Source organism: Leucopleurus acutus (genome assembly GCF_964270905.1).
Source record: "Leucopleurus acutus genome assembly, chromosome: 6".
Lineage (NCBI taxonomy): Eukaryota > Metazoa > Chordata > Mammalia > Artiodactyla > Delphinidae > Leucopleurus > Leucopleurus acutus.
Genome location: NC_139149.1, coordinates 109,252,594 through 109,274,053, shown reverse-complemented (window position 1 = coordinate 109,274,053; position 21,460 = coordinate 109,252,594). Strand labels below are relative to the sequence as shown.

General features: G+C 41.2%; 1 protein-coding gene across 1 annotated transcript in view; it reads left to right on the top strand.

Moving 5' to 3' along the window:
- The window catches only part of DNER (delta/notch like EGF repeat containing), a gene marked incomplete at both ends in the record, with an annotated part of 323,548 nt that overhangs the window by 135,786 nt on the left and 166,302 nt on the right, over nt 1-21,460 (top strand). The gene's annotated exons all lie outside the window — the stretch shown is intronic.

Genomic DNA, 21,460 nt, shown 5'->3' with positions numbered 1-21,460 from the left:
AAACCATGATTTAGACTGATATTGGCAGTATATATATTGGGAGTATATCAGAATATCAGGGATGAAAATTAATAAGAAAGATTTTCCAGTGTTAATATTTATTTATTCTTTTGAGGTACAAGAAATTTTATGAACTCCAGCATAACTTGTGTTCATTTTGCTAATAGAAAATTTCATGGAAAAACATGTCTTTGGTTTGAAATGTTCCTTAGAGGAATAATTTCCAAAAATAAATTTGATATGTTAATAACTAAATTAAGGAATTCTTTCTCAAAGCTTATACCTTGGGTTATGATGAGGAGACAATGATTTTGATCCTTTATTTCTCTAAACCATTATTTTCCACTTTGAAAATTTGTGATCTGATATCTTTTTAAGTTTCCTAACTAGAGCCTCCTGTTTTTTTTTTTTTTTTTTTTGCGGTACGCGGGCCTCTCACTGTTGTGGCCTCTCCCGTTGCGGAGCACAGGCTCCGGACGCGCAGGCTCAGCGGCCATGGCTCACGGGCCCAGCCGCTCCGCGGCATGTGGGATCTTTCTGGACCGGGGCACGAACCCGTGTCCCCTGCATCGACAGGCGGACTCTCAACCACTGCGCCACCAGGGAAGCCCCGAGCCTCCTGTTTTATGTGGCTTTGTAATGGAGCTCACCCTCTTTTAGTGTTATTCTTTTTAAAAATAGCAGTCTTGTTTCACAAGCTCCTTCCGAGAGAATGGCTGTCTTCCTCACAATGATAAATTGGCAACACCTACTCATGGCCAGCTACTTCTTTTTACAAAATTTTTTTATCGTAAAGAAACAAGATTTATCTTTTGTAATCATTGTGGAAGCCTTATGCTTACTACATTGACACGTGTTGAACTCTCTTTTTGAGAGTTTAATTTTTTTAAAGCAGCTTCTTATAATAATTACTTTTTTTTTTTTTTTTTTTTTACAATACTGGGCTCTATAGACATGAATACATTTTTAGCTAAGAACCAAAAGACTATTTTGAAGATTACAATGGCATTCATTCAACGGATGAACAAAGTGATGCCAGTACAGGTGGGAGAAAACTTCCATGCTGAAGGGAGAGGAAAGTTCCAGAGTTGTGCTGCTGTGTTTAGTCACTGCTGCTCCTTTCTAGAAAGAAACTTGAGGCCCTTTCAGGAACTGTCTCCTCTCTTTCCCTCACTCTCCGTAGATTCCCTTACATAACTAAGGTCCTAAGGAGTTTTAATATTTCTCTGCAACAGAGCAAAGGAATCCCTTTTGTGTCTTTGAGAGGCAAACTTGGTTGCCATTACCAGCTTTCCATAAATGTTTTAAAATTTTATATACTTTTATTTAAAATTTTATTTTATTTTAAATAAAATAAAATTTTATTTTATATACTTTTATTTAAACACTACTAGGATTAGTTATAAGCAATTCAAAAAATTTAAAAGTGCTATTTTAAAAATACAAATATCATTATTCCCAGTCAAACTCCATCTTTCTTTTCTGAGTAACCAATATTAATAATTTTGAGTTTTGTATTACATACAAGTATTTTCAAATACACATATTTACATTATAGTAAAGCAACTATACTCCAATAAAATTTTTTTTAAAAGTTACAGATGTTCTATATCTCTAACAATAGAGCAGTGAATGATTAAAAAGTTAAGCTGTAGTATACAATGGGATACCATGCAGCAATTTTAAAAGTCAGTATATTATGTTTGATGGAGGAAAAAAATCAAAGATTTAGTTTTAAATTTAAAAAATAAGTTGAAGAATATAATACTATGTCATATAAATGTTCTTTTTTAGAATTTATTGCTGAGAGCCTCACATTAATATTCTGCACATTGCAGGTGATGAGAATGTATTGATCTTTGACCTTTTCCATTGCTAGTCCATTTAATTTTTTCCAGTTTTCCTTCATTACCATGGCCTTATGAATATTTATCCTCTTTCACGGGAAGAAAGAGGTCATGTAACATTGTACACAACATGTGGCTCTTCCCTCTGGACCTCAGTGTACCAGCCCCTTTCCTCCTGTGCTGTCACCCAACTTCAACTCTTCCGCCCTCTTCTTAATTATCTCTTCTGTTTTCCCTAAATATGTCTCTTCCAAATACTTTTTTGCTTTATGCAATGTTTTTGGGGCAAAGAACTAAATCGACCTTTGTTTAGCATCTTCTGCTCCACTGGAGGTACCCAAGGTGCTCATCAGCTCTGTGAGGATCCATTCACCCAGTGCTCTCGATTCCCAAGTAGGAGGTTCATTGTTCCAGTTGCATTTTCATGAAATGCAGCTGAGGCTTCCCTGTCTGAAGTGGGTCATTTTTTGCTTTTGTTTTACTTGTGGTTGCTTGGAGACACTGCCATGATGGACCATCTCAGGGGTGGGGTCCAAACCGGCCCTCTGGTGTGTTGCCTCTGTGTTGGAAAGCTGCTGGAGGTCTCCATTTCCTTAGGGTAAAAGCTGCATTGGACTCCTCCTCTAGGCTGTTATTTCTTCTCGTCCCTCGCCCTTAGGCATATTTCCCCTCAATTCTACACGGTGGACCTCTGCTCCAGCCACCTGCAACTTGTCCCATCCCCACCTGTACCTTCCCTGTCCTCCCGTGCTCTCCATGCCTCAGACGGCCAAATCTATCTCTCAAGACCTCATTTATTTATTTTTTTAATTTAATTTTTATTTTATATTGAGGTATAGTTGATTTACAATGTTATGTTAGTTTCAGGTGTACAGCAAAGCAATTCAGTTATACATACATATACATCTATTCTTTTTCAGATTCTTTTCCCATATAGGTTATTACAGAATATTGAGTAGAGTTCCTTGTGCTATACAGTAGGTCCTTGTTGATTATTTATTTTATATATAGTAGTGTGTATATGTTAATCCCAAACTCCTAATTTATCCCTCCTCCCCACCACCCCCAGCTTTCCCCTTCAGTAACCATAAATTTGTTTTTGAAGACTGTGAATCTGTTTCTGTTTTGTAAATAAGTTCATTTGTATCATCTTTTTAGATTCCACATATAAATGATATCATATGATATTTTTCTTTCTCCGTCTGACTTACTTCACTTAGTATGATAATCTCTAGGTCCAACCATGTTGCTGCAAATGGCATTACTTCATTCTTTTTTATGACTGAGTAGTATTCCATTGTTGATATGTACCACATCTTCTTTATCCATTCCTCTGCTTCAAGACCTCATTTAAACTCTCCTCACTTGGAGTGGTATAGGATGAAAACAGCCAGCAAAAGATTCTGCTGTACATGGATTCCCAAATCTCCTTAAATTCTTACAACTTCCTACAAACACACAGACGGTCCCGGAATATCCTCATAGTTAACTCTCCTTCTGATCAGAAAACCCAGCAGGGCACGTGTACTTTACTGATACTTCTTGTCGATCGCTTGCTCAGAGGAATGCTGCTGCCCCCCTCCCCTACTTTTCACTTCTGTGGTCTGTGTTTGTTGCTACCTCAATCTGGTATTTTGCCTCTTTCCTCTTCCTTGAATTTATTTTCCTTTCCATCCAGCTCATCCTCTCTCCAGTCTTTTCTTTCTGGTAGTCGAGCTGCTTATGTTTGTCTTTTTTTGCTTTCCTCATTCCCTTCTCCTGCTCATAAGCCACTACTTTTTCGATCACTTTTACCACATTTGTACCATTTTTTCTTACAGTTTTTAGTACATTTTTATGTCTAATTCATATTGTAAAAAGAAGTACATTGTATGTTAAATATAGACCAATGGTATATCATTTATGATCTACTAAAAAGCTGCTCTTGTAACTTTAGATCCACTTTAACTTCACAGAGGAATGAACAGTGGTGTCCTTGGAGCTGGGATCACATCTTCAAGATTATAGCTAGTAGAATAGCCACAGAGCTCTGGAAATCAGTGACTTCAAGGTCTTTGTAACTGCCATCTTAACTGGATTAGAAATGTTCCCAGTCTGCCCATGACCCTTTTGTGACACCTGTAGAGTGCTTTAAATTTCCTTGATTCTAAATATCCAGTTGAAAAAGATTCTTGTCTTGCAAAATTATTTGTAAAGCAGTGCATTCTGTTGATTTTCTTCTCTTGAGAAATAAGGAGAAATTACCCAGTACTTGAGCAAGTACAATGAGGGTTAAGACTTTGATTGAGGTAATAAGATGGCTCTGGTGCAATGGACTTTCACAGCCCCAGTGGTTTAAATCTTTAGGGACTTACCTGTTACATTTGTTTTCACTGGCATCATGATGCTTCCTTGGAGACATAGTCTTTTGTAGTCTGTTTATAATGATGGCATGTTTAAAAAAATAGAATTTTCAATACACAACCAACAGATGCTGTTATTCTTAGGCAGAAGTTCCTCATTTGGGCTCAGTTGGCTCCTGGTTTTGCAATAGTTTTGGAGGTCAAAGGTCACTTCACGGATCCCATGAATCTCCTGAAAATGCACTGTAGACCTTTATGTGTTTGTGCATCTTTCTTTGGAGAAAGCCCAAACTCCAGTGGATTCTCAGAGACATCTGTGTCTCTAAAAATTTTAGAACCAACTCTTTAAGCTGTGTGTGATCATGTGACAATGTGTACATTTTCAACATTCTCTGCTCATTCAGTGACATTTCTTTTGACTGATTTACCTGCTTCCCAAATCTCCAAATCAGGGAACTTAACCTAGTTTTATTTATTTACATTTTTAGGCAGCAGGGCTGTGGGAAATACTCAGGTCCTTATTATTTTAGAAAATCTGCATTGCATGCCTTGTTTCTCAGGCACTGTGCTCACCTGGAAATGCCAAGGTGATTTAGGTGTGGTCCCTGAGTGCAGGGGCAACAAAGTGGAGACAAGTGGTGTGTCAAAGAGGAAGGAGCAGGTAACTTTGCTGGGGGTGGAGCAGGTGTGGGTGGGGCGGGGGGATGACAGGGCAGGCAAAGGATTCTTCTTGGCTGTACAAAGGGCAATGCATGACAATTTGATGGCCCAAGAGTGTGTGTCATTAAGAGAGTTTAATAATAGTGCTAAAAATCATCTAATGGCCATCACAACTGGAAATAGACTTTGATTTCAACAGGCACATAACAGAACCTTGGAAAATCCCACCCACTCCTCCAGCTGCCTCTTATCTTAAAAATACCTTTGAAGTTAAGTGCGCAAGGTGTGAGTTTTATTTCCTGGGTTCTCTGTTTATCCTCAACAGGTAAAGGAAGTCTAGACTTTGATGTGATTTTTCAGGTAGTCTTTCAGAATCTTTTAATAAAGCTCTAGTTTCTTACTGTTGACCTCTCTCTGTCCCATCCCTTCTGGGTAAACTATTCCTGTGAACCTTGTCCTTTAAAATGTAAGTTTCAAAAGTAGTTTAGCTGGAGTTGGAGTGTCTCATCCTGTAAACTTGATGAAAAGAGGGATTTGGGCAAAAGTGCTCCCAAAAGCCAGGGGACACCATGAGGACCTCCCTAGTTGGGTTAAGGGTGGTAGGCAGTATTCAAAGGGGAAAATGTTCCAATAGTAAAGTAGCGACAGGAGATTTTTTTTTTTTCTTGCGATGCGTGGGCCTCTCACTGCTGTGGCCTCTCCTGCTGCGGAGCACAGGCTCCGGACGCGCAGGCTCAGCGGCCATGGCTCACGGGCCCAGCCGCTCCGCGGCATGTGGGATCTTCCCGGACCGGGGCACGAACCCACGTCCCCTGCATCGGCAGGCGGACTCCCAACCACTGCGCCACCAGGGAAGCCCCAGGAGATTTTTTTAAACATCGTAGTTTGGCTGGAGAGCTCCCTGAAGCCATGCATAATGACCAATATTAATTTTTTTGCCTGTGCCTATTTCTTAGCAATTTAGGCATCAGCTCTCTGGATGGGTCTTACTTTATCTCAGCCATTTTTTGATGAATTCTTGTGTTTCTTGCTCAGGAGTTAAAAGGAATCAGGAGGTAAATAGGCCAGACACTGCCCCTCCCCACCTGCTGTGCTTCTCCACCTCCAAGCTTCCTGTGGCCAGTCCCTGGCCATGAGGGTCATGTGGAGCCCCCAGGACCTGACTGTCTGTGGAAGTCTCAGGGTGGTAGGAAAAGGGGTGGGAAGAGGGCCAGGTGTAGACCAGGACATGTCAGAAGAAAGAATTCCCATGTGGAGTAAAAGCTGCTTATATAAGTATAAGTTTTCCTCTTACTTGTTGGAAAAGGCCACTGGGAGATGCGGAGCCAGACTGATAATTCAACTCTTGCAACTGTGAAGACTTTATGGCCTACCTAGCTCTCTTGCATGCACTCAAGTTATATTTTTCCTGGCTCTGATGTCCATTTTAATTTGTATTTCACTATTTAATGGTATTCATTTTCTGTAAGTCCCTCAGACCTTCTAGAATGAATTAGGATATAAGGAAATAAGGTATTAATTGGGGCACTTAAAATTTCTGAATACTCTTTACTAGACCTTGATGATATCTTCATTGAGTATGGTATTTTTTAGACCCATTAGTATAGGGATGGGTATTTGCATCATAGCTCTGAACCAGTAAAGCAGGGTTGATTCTCTGACATGTCTTAACTCATCTTTCTTGTACACAGGTTGTTGCCCGACTATTTTCTGAAATCACCCCTTTCATTCTCGTAGTGTCTGAACCTGCCTTCTCTAGACCTGCTTAGTTACGTGAAGCCTTCAGTCTCCAGGTCATTCTCCAACAAACCTGCAGTATTTTATGAGCTCTTATTGGTGGAGGTGGATGGAGTATACATCTTACCATCCAAATCTGGGGCTCTGAGGTCCCTGGCCCCTTGGCTGTACATTGAGCTGGAATCTTCCTCTCTAAGCCCAGAAGTATTGAACCTCCTCCAGCTTTCAGCTGTGAAATCTAATTTCCTGCAGGCGTAAGGCCGCAGTGTCTCTAGTTCCCCTTCAGGGCTATCACCCTGTCCGGCTTCTCTGCCCATGGTAGGCCCTCGTCTCTGTGGTCTGGACCCTGTCTTCCTTAAACTGCAGCAGTCCTGCCTGGACCACCCCCAGCTCTTGCACATTGACGCCAGCCCGGAGTGGAGCTGTCTTTTCCCCCTTCTGAATCGTGTGGTTTGGCTTGCTGGTCACCCTTTCCAGATGTTCATCTAACCCCAATCCTGCAAGTTTCCCACTTATTTCTCTCTGTATGTAGCTGGCATCATTTTTCCCAGCCCTGCCTCCTTTCCCTTCTTCCAACTCCTTTATAGAATCCTCACTTTTCCAGCCACTTAAGTCTCACCAACCCCTTTGATAATCACGTCTGCAGCCAGCATCATACAACTCAGCATCTGAATATTCCTTTCCTCTTTGATCCTTTTGTATGTTGATTTTATATCTTTAATTAGACTGTAAACTTCTAGAGAGAAGGAACCATGTCATAGCTCCTTGCACTATGATGGTCACATGGTCACCTGAGTGATTACAGTTTGTTCATATGTAACAGTTATTCTGCTCAGTAAATGCCATGTGAAGAAAAATTCCAGTTGCAAATGTTAACCTGAAGAATTCTTTGTAAGTTTTCACAACCCATCTCCGTGACACTTAAACTTTACCCCCCTTTATTACATTAAAAGTAGAGGATCAAATGAAGAAAAAAGGGAAAGAAAGGAACTTTTCATCGTTCTTTTGGGAAAGCTACATTTTGCACTTTGTCCTTTAAGATATCTTGCTCTGGAGGCCAGGGTAAAATAGTCAAAGGAAGTTTGGAAAGGATGCCAGCTATAGAAGCATTAACATACAGCTTTTGCTTAATGCTTAAGATTAGCAAAGAAAATGCAAATATTTCACCTTTTATTGGTCATCTTAAAGCCACAGTTGAATATGGTCTATTGAACTCCCTGAAACAGGGGGAAAAAAAAACTTGGCAATGTTCAAATAAAGGCAATAGTTGGAAGAGAACAGAAGCAGAAGTATAAGTCTGTCCTGAACAGCATAATTTAGATGCAATTGTTATAGCTCACATTTGTCTAGTTGGGAGTTTTCTGTTACATTTAAGTTTTACTTAAATTGAATCCACATTTCAATATTATTAGCAATCAAGATTATTCTTTTTGATCTTTTTTTTTTTTTTGCGGTACGTGGGCCTCTCACTGTTGCGGCCCCTCCCGTTGCGGAGCACAGGCTCCAGACGCACAGGCCCAGTGACCACGGCTCACGGGCCCAGCCGCTCTGCGGCACGCGGGATCCTCCCGGACCGGGGCACGAACCCGCGTCCCATGCATCGGCAGGCGGACTCCCAACCACTGCGCCACCAGGGAGGCCCATGATCTTTTTATTATTGGTGATGAATATTAGGATTTTTGGTTGTTAGTTGGCTTTGAACTTCAGTGCTCTGCTATCTTCCTAAATATTGTCATGGTCAGCATTATTTATTGGTACCTCTTGATTGTGGTGATAAACCAGGCATTGTTTTTAAAAAAATCTATTAGAAACACACATGGTCCTTAGAGTTGACAGTCTAATATTCACTGGGCCCTGTTGAGCATTGGTTGGTCAAGCTGTGGTGGAATTGGGGCAGGTGAGTGAAGATAAATGAGACATTTCTCCTGCCCTTCAAGACAGCCCCTGGAATCAGGCTTCGTAGAAAGGCAGATTGCTGGCCTACAGAACATAGGTTGGTGGTTTTGCCAGAGGCAGTGAATGGGGTGTGGGGTGGGTGAAATGGGTGAAGGGGGTCAAAAGGGACAAACCTGCAGTTAGAAGATAAGTAAGCCCTGGCGATGTAAAGCACAGCATGACGACTATAGTTAATAATACCGTATCGCATGTTTGAAAGTTGCTAAGAGGGTAGATCTTAAAATTTCTCATTTTAAGAAAAAAAATGTGTAACTCTGTATGGTGATGGATATTAACTAGACTTATTGTGGTGATCATTCTGCAGTATATACAAATACCAGATCACTTTGTTGTACCCCTGAAACTGACATAATGTTATATGTCAATTATATTTCAATAAGAAATAGATAAATAAGGAGAGCAAAGAGGCTGCAGGTAATTCTCCTAAAATGTGGGCCTAATGCATTAAGTGGTTTTCAGAAGCAAACTCAAGGTATGTCTTTATAACCATAAACTCTCCCTCTCTCCCCCTTCCCATTCTGCCTTCCCATTCTTTTTCTCACCTTCTCTCAGCCCTTTATTTAAAAATAAAGATAGTGCTTTTTACTTATAGATTAATTTGGAAACATTAAATAATAAATAAAATTATTTTTATATTTTTAAGAACTTCTTGTTAACTAGTACCTTTTTACTTAATCGATAACGTGAATTTTAACCCAAATCTTATCCACAGAATTTGATTAAAATATTAAAAAAAATTTTTTCCCCGCTTCTTTTAACTTAAAGACAAACCTTCTCAGGGCTTTGCCAGTTTACTGTTAAAAGTTTTTCTAAGTTTCTGTCAGTGCACATTTCAAATGAGAAAGTAAATTCTTTCATTGCCTTTTTTACAGTCCACTTTCTGCTTCTCCGTAAGATCTCTTCTGTTTCTTCTTTCCAAGGGGGAGGGGAGGGAGAAAGGGAGGGAACGTGAAGAAGAGAGGTGGGAGAAGAATGGGAGTGGGGGGAGAGAGAGAAAGAGAGAGATTGATTATCAAGGCTGAATATATAAACATAAGGGAGTATGTTTTTTTCTCGCCAGAATGTAATTTTCCAATTTACTCTCCTTTGGAAAATAAAAGAAGGCTCTAGTGTCTATTTCTTATCATAAAAGTAATGCATACAAGAATAAGAAAAACTGAAATGTACTTTCTGTAATTCCCCATCCGCCACTGACAACCAGTGTTTACATTTTGTGGTATTTCCTTCCAGATACTTTCTTTATATGACAGTGTGTGCATGTACATACATGCTTTTTTTTTTGGAAACAGAACACATTCATGTGCTGTCTGGTTACTTGCTTTTTTTCACTTAATGCATCTTTGACATTCTTTTGTGTTAATCGATATAAACTTAGTATTCTTCTTAATGATCGTATAGAGTTCCACTGAATCAATGCACTATGATTTAATCAATATGCTATTGTTAAGCAATTATCTCCTTCGTTTCCTCCTTTCTTTTGCCTCTTTAGACAGAATTTCAAACATCATGATAACCTCATCTTTGTATCTTTTCTGGTGATCTATTTGGGTTACATTCCCAGGTATGGAATTTACTGGATCAATGCACATTTTAATGACAAATTAAAATATATTATCAATTCATCCTTCTTCCAGTTTTCCCTCAGGATAGCCAGTTTATCTTTGGAATTGTGCCTTGTCCCCCTTCCATCAATTTTGACCAGATGCTTTTAACTAGATCCAGCTGGAAATTTACATATACCTCTTAGCAGCATCCTTAACAGTCTGAAACATTTAGGGATCTCCTCGAGGAGAAAAGTGGTCATTATCAGTTTCCAGAAAAAGGACAGTACAAATCTCTTTATGCGGAAGATATTCAAAGTGGTTTCATTACAATATTGCATTTACACCTCAAAGTATGGTAAATGTAATGGTTTCATTATAGCATTGAGTTTGCACATCAGAGTAAAAGTAAAATGGGGACAGGAGGATGGGGAATGAACACGGGGTTGCTGCTCTCACGGTTCCTACCACATCGTCCGGTTCTAGTGATGTTTCTCCCATTTAATGCTAAGCAAAAAACATCTACTAATATATTCCATAAGACTACAACCCCTGATTCCATTTCCACCTCCTTCTCTTAAATTATTTTGCTTTCCCACTTCAATATCCTGGAGATAGATGGTTAAGTTTCTTTTATCATGGACTTCTTATGAGGTCAGAATTCTTCCATGAGAATGGGGCAGAGGGTTTTCCAGAAAAGACATACATTTGGAAAAACTACCAGGGATGCTTTAGAGATGATCATTTGATTTTGACACAAAATCATGGTAGTTGTAATTGTTTTTCACAAAGATCTTGGTATCAAACTGAGAGTAGCAAGTAAATGGGCTAAAATAGGGCATGTCAGCTGGAGAAGGTTATCTAGTTGGTGAGGAATATAAATAATTAGGATTGAATTTCAAAAAGACGCTCTTGCTTTCTCCTCTTTTCTCCTCTTTAGTGCTGTCTCTTGACATTTGGGTATTGAATGCCATGATATTTTTGGTATTCACACGCATCCTTAACAAGTACAATGCTCTCTTGACTGTCCTGTTTTAATGCTGTAATTGTAAGTTTGACCTACAAAAGTTATATTTGCTTGGTAGGCAAATGGAAAATCTCCTTAAATAAATACACTGACAAATAGTGTTTGGCTACGTCACTAATAACAGATGACAGCCTCTGGAACATGACCATGTGAAAAAACAGCATCTGCACCATCTGTGCATTTATCCACAGCCCTGTTTATCATCAACAACTATTTGTTGATTAATTACCATGTGTAGGACACAGTGTTCAGGACAGTGAATACAAAGACATAGAAGATCCCAACTCCTGACTTTGAGGGGTTTTAGCCTGCAGGCAAGCAGGACATACTCCATACTCATTACGTAACCCAGATACGTTTTGTCATCCTGTGGCTCAATCTTGTTCATAGAGTTACATTGGAATAAACAAAATCCAGTAGCCAAAAAATGAATTAAAAACACTTTAAATCTTCATTCATCTTTTTGAGGCAATATGAATAGGAGTGGGGAAAATGCATTTCTGTTGTGCAGCAAAAATCTTATCAATCTTATCTCCTCCTCACTGCTCTCTTAATAGTCTCTGTGTTTGCCACTTGCTTTGTGAAATTCTCTCTCCCACTCTGAACGTCTGCTCCCCAGAATCTCAGCCCAACACCCAGCCTTTGAGGCTTTTCCTCCTTTCTCTTCCTGTTATTGCATCTCTTTATTTTGTGTATCAGTGTAGCTTCTCTGCTTGTTTGTTTTTACTTCTTCTCTCTGTCTTGCCCATTACCTAGGTTCTCACTACAAAGAACTTGCCTGGGAACTGACCCAAGAAGTAAGAGTCCTTCCCCATGAGAAATGGAAGTAAGAGAAAGATTGTCAATATCCATGTACTAAGTCATTGTTTCTCCTGCTAGATATTAATGATTTTGAGATGATCTTCCACATAAAGTGACAAATGAGGAGATAAAGGAGTGTATATTAAATTTATCAGGTGAATTATACAGTCAATGTAGGGCTACATGAATGCAGAATGGCAGAGTCATCACTAAGGGGAAAGTTCAGCTTTAGACTTGAGGTATATCTTGAGCTTGGCCTTGAACTCCGGAGTCAGTTTGAGAGGGAAAGACATTCAGGATAAGAAAAGTGGTGTGAACGATGATGTGCAAGGGAGGATGCATGTGTTTCAAAATAACAGATCAATTTGGCTGGAGCAGCAGATTTCAATAAATAAAGCATGGAAAATTAGGAAACGGATAGGATGCATAAGCTAGACAGTGAAGGAGGTTGCATACTGTGCTAAGGGGTTTGTATTTAGCTTGTAGGCAGTGGTGAACAAGTTTTTCAGCAGGAGAAGTGCAGGTTGTGACAGTGGTGGTGGGATAATATGGTGAAAACTGTGGAGTAACTTTTGGTGGTGAAGATGAAGGGTCAAAATCAGCTGTCCTGGAGATTTAATCAGACAGACCTCCTGCAAGGGAATAACGGCCCTCGGAAACATTTGGTTTGGGCTTGCTTTAGTTTTTGTGCACGTGATCTTACTTTATAGACTATGTTGTTGAGGGACTTCCCTGGTGGTCCAGTGAGTAAGACTCCGTGTTCCCAATGCAGGGAGCCCGGGTTCGATCCCTGGTCGGGGAGCTAGATCCCGCATGAATGCCTCAACTAAGAAGCCTGCATGTCTCAACTAAGACCCAGTGCAGCCAAAGTAAATAAATAAATAAATAAATGCATATTAAAAAAAAAGAATACATTGTTGAGCTATGTAGATGCACAGACCCCTACGTCCATCCATCATACATATGTACACAGGTGCACATAGGTACGTATAAGACACACGTGGTTGCATGTGCACACACACGTTTGCTCATTTGTGTATATACACATATACAGATGCACACTTGTACATAGATTCACCCATACAGAGATGCAAAGATGTGTATATGCACACATGTGGTTTAAAGGACTTGACGGGTGGATAACTATACAAAGGTACACAGCTTGGAGCAGGTGGGAGGGAGCACGTGGGGACCCATAAGACTGAGCAATTAGTTTGGAAAGAAGCAGAGTTTTTAGAATTGGAGATAACGCTAGTAGTTACATGGAGAATATAGTACATAACATTCATGAATGCAAAACAATCAGCAAATTAATGAATTAATTTTGTATTAAGTTTTTATTTTAAGAAGATTTCTTTTAGAATATGAAAGTGTGATTGGCTTCTGCAAACAAGCCTGATTGCAAAAGCTTGAATTTCACCCTGGGGGGCTGAGTCTCCTCCTGTGGTGGCAGGCAGCCCCTCAACCAGGGCGGGCCTACACTCGGCGTTAGAAATGGCATCTCGAGAATACGGAGGCCCACGTGATCTGTCCAATCATTCTTTCTTTGTTTCGGATGGGACCAGATGAACAAAGGTCCGTTTTGTTTTGTTTTGTGTTGGATCTCTGCCTTACATACTGCGATTCCTGTTAGATTTTCCAGTAGTGAAGGCAGCCTGTCCAAACACAGTTAGATTGGGATTTCGAACAGTAAAGGTTCTAAGGGAGACGGAGAGAATTTCTAATTTGCTACATTGACTGCTACAGAAAGAATCGATGATCGGATAGTATTCCCAGGACTTTCTTAAAGACTGAAGCGTAAATAAAATCTGTTCTGGGACAGATTGAGGAAACCCTTTTCAACCCACTGAGCTGACGGTAACATTGAACTAAAGAATTTAATTTCGGAAGAGAGTTGATTGGGAACTGGGACAATCTGTAATTCATTCTTTCTTGGTAAAGCCCCCGAAGCAGGGTGATTGGTGGTATTGTTTGTAGTCTGGAGTAGGGCATGGTTTAGCATGAGGCTTGCCTCCTAAATTGGTTTGGGGCTCTGTGTTCATGCAGCTACTGGCTGAGATTAAAGCCACTCAGCTCCTGTTGAGTGCTGTTATTGATCACTGCATCCACGGAGGCTGTGAGCCATAGAGCAGGAGATCAGGGAAGTTGGTCTCCATCGCTACCAGCTTTCTTTTCTTTGTTCCTCTTCACTCCTTTGTCCCTCTTGTATCCAGTATTAGCTGGCAGCACACTCAGCTTGCTTGTCCTCCTTTCCCCCCTTTCTTTCCTCCCCAGAATATTTATTGAGTACCTACTGAGTTAGCTACCTGCTTGGCACTGGCAATAGAGCAATGAACAGAACAAACAAAAATCTCGGCCCTCGTGAATTTTATGTGTTAATGGGGTGACAGGTAATAAGGAAATAATTCTACAAATAAATAGGAAATGACAACTGTGATAGCACACGTGCTGTGAGTGTAGTAGATAATAAAAATCTGACCTAACCTTGGGGCAGTGCGGATCGCTACCTTGAAGGAAAATGACTTGGCTGAGCTGTTAATGAGGCAGTGAGAAAACCTTTCCAGGCAGAAAGCTGGAACTGCATGTGTGAAGGCCCTGTGGCTGGAGAGAATGCATAGCCTCAGGGGAACTGCAGTAAGGCCACAAAGCTGGAGCTCGGAGAGCAAGGGGGAGAGAGGGGGAGATGTGGTGGAGATGGAGGCTGGGTCAAATGTCCTCACACGCTGGGCTCTGGAGACGGCGTGAAGATCCTAGTGGCCGTGAGGAGCTGTTGAAGGGAAGGAGCTGTTAAACACATTCGTCCCGTGTAAGGTCCCTCCTGAAATACGTGTATTTTAACTTGGCAGAAAAGAAGTCATTCTTAAGACAGCAGCTTCCATACCTGGCAGTCAGACATCTGGGGGAGTGGGTAAACCCACAGGCATCTGTGGCCACATCCCCAGAGATTCTGCTTCACTGGGTCAGGGTGGAGCAGAAATGACAGTTTATTAAATAAACTCTGTGGGTAATTCTGATTCCAGGGGTTTGTGAGCCAGATAGGAGAGGGCCCTAGTCATGGAGACCTTCTTGGAGCTCCTGAAAATGAAGCAGGTAGGGAAGGCTGCCTCTGAGCATCTTGAGGACAGACCGCGTGACTCTTCTTGTGATGAAAATGCTAATAGGAGCTAGAAATAGCCCAGCCACACAGGCTGAATTGGAGTCAACCTCTCCATACCTCCCAATTTGTTTTTTTCCCTCAAATCATGGCACACATTGGGGCATTATTGAAATACACTGGCTCATTCTATTTTTAGTGCAATAAATATCTGCACAGAAACATAAAGTTGTGCATAATTCAAGAAGCAAATGCATCTCAAGTTAGAAATCTCACCAAACACTTGTAAATTCAGGTCACATCTTCCATATGACCTTGAAGTTACCAGGTAGTCTTGTCGGTGGCCACTTAAATGTGGGGTTTTGAATCAAAGCGGAACAAAGAGATGTAACAGAACAAAGGTAATCACAAGATCGTGTTCACAGCAGCCAAGAAGGTAAACATGTCAATCAACAGCTTTTCACGTTAGCTCCTCTGAAGACCCGATCCCCTGGCTTCCTAATGTTATAAAGTCATCTGCAGCCCCGATTAGCTGTGCATTTATAATCTCCCATTACCCTCGCATCAGCACAGAGAAGTGATTAATTATTTTGGCGTTCATGATAATGTCATTAATCAGGATTCATTCACTGGGTATTAATGACTGGACGTGATGGACGTTCATTGTATATGAATTCTACAGTAATTTAGCAATTGATTTACTAGTAGTTGATGAGTTGAAAGTGTACTAATGGAAGATTAAGTCATGTAATTCTAACTGATTATGAAAGGGTGATCAGATAGACATTGAAAAAGAGATTAAATAAATGAGGAATTTCAGTTGTATATTCTGTGTGAGCCAACAAAATTTCAAAGGAAAACACAAATTACTTTTCATGTTCTACCAATGGGTATTCAGGAACTGGCATTAAAAAAATGTGTCCAATTAGGAAGTGGTTTTCGTATGCAATGAGAATTTTTTTTTCTAAATGGAGATTACTTAACGCCCAAAATAGGCACATAGAGAGATTTGACAGGCTTAGTTGAAAATTTTGCTTCAAAAGAGGATTTTATAATTTGAATATTTTATAACATTATGCCATTGTATTGGCCAGTGTCTCTTGTGTTATTGCTGGTTATACTTTTTTTTAAAAAAAATGTCTTTTAATCCTATAAATTGTAGCCATACCTCATTTATTCACCCATATATATGTGTGTGTATATATAAAAATATATATATATATATTACAACTTTAAGTAAAGCCTAGAGCTTAGCTTTTTAAAATAGAACCTAGGCATGAATTATTCAAAATGTGACAGATAACCTCAGTCACATTATTATGAAGGTACTTTTATTTGGACATTATCTTAAAATCCTAGGTATAATTTTTAAAAGTAGCAATAATTAAATAAAAATTTATTTCAAAGTTCCGACTCTCTAAAGGACCTTCTTGCTTGCATCTTGGCTCTGCTGTTTTCTCAGGGGACGTACTTTCCCAGAGCCTTTTTTTCAGACCTACACAAGTCTAAGTTTCATTCAGGACCCAACTTTAAATCGATGTTGTTTGTCGGTATTGCTGTGGATGATAGTGATGATGGTGGTAATAATGATAATGATGTTGTTGGTGGTGATGGTGATGATAGTGATGATGGTGTCGATGATGATAGTGACGTTGTTGGTGGTGATGGCGATGACGGAGGTGATGATAACGATGATGATGGTGATAATGGCAGTGATGATGGTGATGTTGATTGCTAGGGACTGAATGTTTGTGTCCCTCTTCTCCCATGTTGAAACCCTCACCCCCAGTAAGTGGTATTTGGAAGTGGCGCCTTTGGGAGGTGATTAGAGTTAGATTGAGGCATGATGATGGAGCCGTCATTGTAAGATTAGTGCCTTGATAAGGAGATGAAGGGACCAGCGCTTTCTCTCCACCATGTGAGGGTACAGAGAAAAGGCAGCTATCTGTAAACCAGGAAGAGGTGTCTTCCCCAAGAACCTGACCATGCGGGCACCCTGATCTCAGACTTGTAGCCTCCAGAGCTGTAAGAAATAAATATTTATTGTTTAAGTCACCCAGCTTATGGTATTCTGCTATAGCAGCCCAAGCTAACTGACACAATGGTGGGGACGATGATAATTATAACGATTTATAGAGTCCTTATCATAGGCTTCACTGTATTAAAACCTTTGCCCATGTTAAGATCTTTAATCGTAACAACCACGGTAAAAAATAGGTAGTGTTATTATCTCTATTTCAGGGAGAAGGAATCCAAGGCATGAAGGATGTAAATATCTCTCCCAAAGTCACAGAGCTGGTAAGAACTCAGACCACCTGGTGGTAGAGCCTGGTATAATCTCCCATTACCCTCACGTCAGCACGTGGTTACTCGTTTTAGTATATACTGTGAAGCCGCTAATCAGGACGCATTCACTTGGAATTAATGGATAGATATGGTGGACAGTTACCCACTTCTGTAATGTGAAACATATACTATATACAGAGTACAGAAAATGTTAAAATCCAATTCTAGAATATCTCATCTGTTAATATATATATTTATAATATCCCTGTGTGATTAAAGGAATAATATTAAGTATTTTTTCCTAAACTGGTGCTCAATTCCCTCCTACTCTTCCTGTGTCTGATATAAGCTGAGCCGCTTTGACGGCCAACCCTGCCTCGTAAATGTTAAGGAAGAGGAGGGAGGGGGGAAGTGGTGGAGTTAGTATGTTGTCAGTTTGGAACACTAAGTCGTAGCTAAATGGTGATTCCTTCTGAGTCAAGTGGTAGGGGTGGGGGGATGCAGCACAGGGGAAGGAGTTTGATGTGGTTCCTTTGCAGGCCTGTGTTGGTCAAGGTGCAGTCTAAGCTGTTGTAATGGAGAGACCGCGCGAATACAGTGGCTTAAGCGAGTTACATGTTAATTTCTCGGTCATGTTGTTACAGAAAGTGGGGTCAGGTTGCTTGCTGCTCTAAAGCCAATAGAAAGGCAAGGTTGGTGGAAAGGAAAGTTTACATTATTTTGGTGGCCGGCCACAGCAGGGGTGGTGGGTGGTGGTGGTGGACTCCCCACTGACAGTCAGGGGCAAGAGCTTTTAAAGGGGAGTTTCAGGGGTGTATAGGCAGAGGGAGAGAGAGGGCTAACATGTAGAAACCGCACAGTCAGCTCTGACCGTCATCTTGAAATTGGTCATGCGGTGGTCTGATCGGCGTCATCTTGATTGCTTTAAGGACAGTTCATCTTCAGTTCTGGAGTCGGTTTGTTCCCATTTCTTTGAAGCCAGTTCTCGGAATTGTGGCAGCTTATGTCGTGGCTATATCCTGATCATCACGTAGTTAACTTCTTCCACCTAGTGGGGCTTTCAGTATCTATAAGACAGCTCAGAGGATACGGCTCAGAATATTATCTGTAGCCCTTGAAGAGGAACTTAAGGTCCTTGACTTTGTTTAATGACTAAACTATTGTTATTTGGTCTTATTTGACGGTTTTCCTTTGCTTATGCATTTTCTCACTTCTCTGAATAAACTTGTTTTTTGGCTAAAGTTTTTCTACAGACAAAATGCAGGTGGGGGACATGGTGGGGAAGGACCATAGGGTCTTGCTCCGTTTCAGTGTTTCAATCTAGAGGTAGCTGGTCCAGGATGGAGGGCAGCACACAGATCCCATCTCTGGATTCAAACCGGCTGCCCTGGCTGCCCCAGTGGCATATCAGCCACTGGGAAGGGGGAAAGGCTAAAAAGAGCACTTGCTTTGTCTTCTTAAATGTATAACACAGAAGTGCCGCGCATCCTCTCCCCAAGTCACTGAGGAGAGGCTGGGTGACCCAGTTGTTCCCAGCAAAAACTCCCAATTCTGTTATCAAAGGAATATGGGGAGAATGGATAACAGTGGGCAACCTCCCACGGTTCAAATACTCAGGTCTTACTCAGGACAAATAATTTAGTTTAATTTTAGTGGAAAAGGAGTGTGGTAGGGTGACTATCTTGAAAAAATTAAACAAAAATATAGCACTCCGGGCTAGTAACCCTTTACTGTGGGAATAGATACTTGTTTTGGAAAAGTGTAGAATGTCAACCTAAGAACTCTTAACCTAAACCTTTGTGTTCATTTTTTCAGCCTGTGTTTCATATTGAATTTTCAGTTTTCTCTGCAGGATGAATAGAGAGAGGGGGCTGCTGAGATATTGGCAAAGTTGGGAAGTAGTTGTTGAGGGCTGCTCTGTCTGACAGATTGTGGAGCATAAACCAATCTCTCTTCAGGGAATAGCAAGCTGATTGTATGTATTTTTTTCTATAGCATGTTCCCATTATCTTTACAATTTCTTTTTCCCTTTAGAGCAAATGATATTACTTAATATATACTTCTCCTAGTCATCTGGCTAGGTGCAGTCTACCTGATGATTTAAATGCGTGGCAATGGTAAAAGTATTACAGTTGGATCGTTGCTGTTATGTGCCATTGTGTCTCGAATTCTGAAAGCATTTCTGGCCATACCTTACTTAGGAACCCACAGAAAATGAGAGTTTCTGGACAGGTGAATTTTCCAAAAAGCAATTTACTGCTGCAAGCAACAAAGCTTCAAAGCAAGCAAACAAGCAAATGAACAACAAGAGAATGCAGACTTTCACAAGGAAGTCCAAAGAGAGCTTTGTTGAGAAAAGGTAGCAAGAGCTTGGGTGAGGTCTAAGATGGTGGGTGTGGCCAGGCAGGTTCTCCAGCGAATGAAGCGTCAGTGTAATTGTACCTGGGTGTAGTGACAGCTCTTTAGTGTTCCTTCACTTTCCCCCCTTAACTTGTGGTCTAACTGCAATCCGCATACGTGCAGTGGAAGGACAGCTGTGTTTCTGTAGCAGGAGGTGTATTAGTAAGGCTTGTTTTAGCATCATGCTGCCCTGGATTTGGTCTAGGTTCAAGTTTGTACCCTGCATCAAGCTCTCTTTTTGCCTTTGGCCAGATACTGTCAAAAGATGATTTATTTCTCAGGTTTTGCTTCCCAGCCCCCAGGTATCGAGTCACAAATCCATGGGGATCCTGACTGGCTTGTTAAGCTTTGCACTAACCTCCATCCCACCTTCCTAAAGCATTGGCGCAGAGACGCCATCTTATCCCTGCTTCTGCGAATCGAATTGTGGGAATTGGAGGTGTTTGCCTTCCCTATGCCCAAGTTAATGCAAAAGGTCTCCAGCTGGAGCTGGATCTGTGATATTTTAAAGCTTTCATGCCTAGCTGGTGCCAGCCATGGAACTTCCTGGACAGTGAACAGTTTTTATAGGTTATAGTTTTGTGCCAAATGACTCGCCGAGTCTTACAAGGAAAACTCAGCAGGCTGTTTCCAACGGTCAGAGATTTTATTTTGGACGTATGCATTCCCTTTAACAGGAAAGAAAACGGTCTTTAGCCAAACCACTGAAGTAAGAAATGCAAATCTCGCTTGTTCTTAATCCCAGTGAGACCTCAACTACTAAGTCCATTTAAGACTCTTTGGTCTTAATATTGAAGAAGCCAAGTGGTAAGATGAGCAGTTAATGGCCAGGAGCCAGCCCTCTCGCGCTCTCTAATGGATACTGGACCAGTCCATCCCAAAGGTAATGACAGGGTCCCCTTTCGGTTGTTCCCTACTTCTCATTGGCACCAAGGGAGTGAGTTTGGCGAAGTCGCTGTTCTAAAAGGACTGTAATGATGGCAGAACATTTTATTACCGTGTTAATGAGCACAGTGTGGGCCCGAGGGCGGGACAGAGTGTGTGTGTGTGTCTGTGCAAGAGTTAGGGGCAGCGGGGACGTGCAGATGGGGACGTGCAGAGAAGGAAACCCAGACTTTATTTGTCATCGTAACTAGTTACCTGAGGGTGTTAAGAGATCCCAGGATAATCTTTGGAGAGAGTTTTCCTTCGTTATTGTTTTAAAACTCGTTAGGGAAATCACTCAGTTGTGCAGTGAGTAGAAGTGGACGTTTCAAGTGCAGTGTTATCTTTTCCCCCTCCCTCCCTCCCTCCCCTTTCCCTTCCTTTCCCAGCCTCTGAACCCTTGAGCTGAATGGTGACCTTGAGACATTTTTCTTTGTCATGGACCGCAGTCTCCTCCTTGTGGTTCTTCTCCTTCATGGTGCAGAAATCTTTTCTTTTCTTTTTTTTTAAAGAAGATGTTGGGGGTAGGAGTTTATTAATTTACTTATTTATTTTTGCTGTGTTGCATCTTCATTTCTGTGCGAGGGCTTTCTCTAGTTGTGGCAAGCAGGGGTCACTCTTCATCGCGATGTGCGGGCCTCTCACTATCGCGGCCTCTCTTGTTGCGGAGCACAGGCTCCAGACGCGCAGGCTCAGTAGTTGTGGCGCACGGGCCTAGTTGCTCCGCGGCATGTGGGATCTTCCCAGACCGGGGCTCGAACCCGTGTCCCCTGCATTAGCAGGCAGATTCTCAACCACTGAGCCACCAGGGAAGCCCAGAAATCTTTTCTTAATCAAGCCGACTA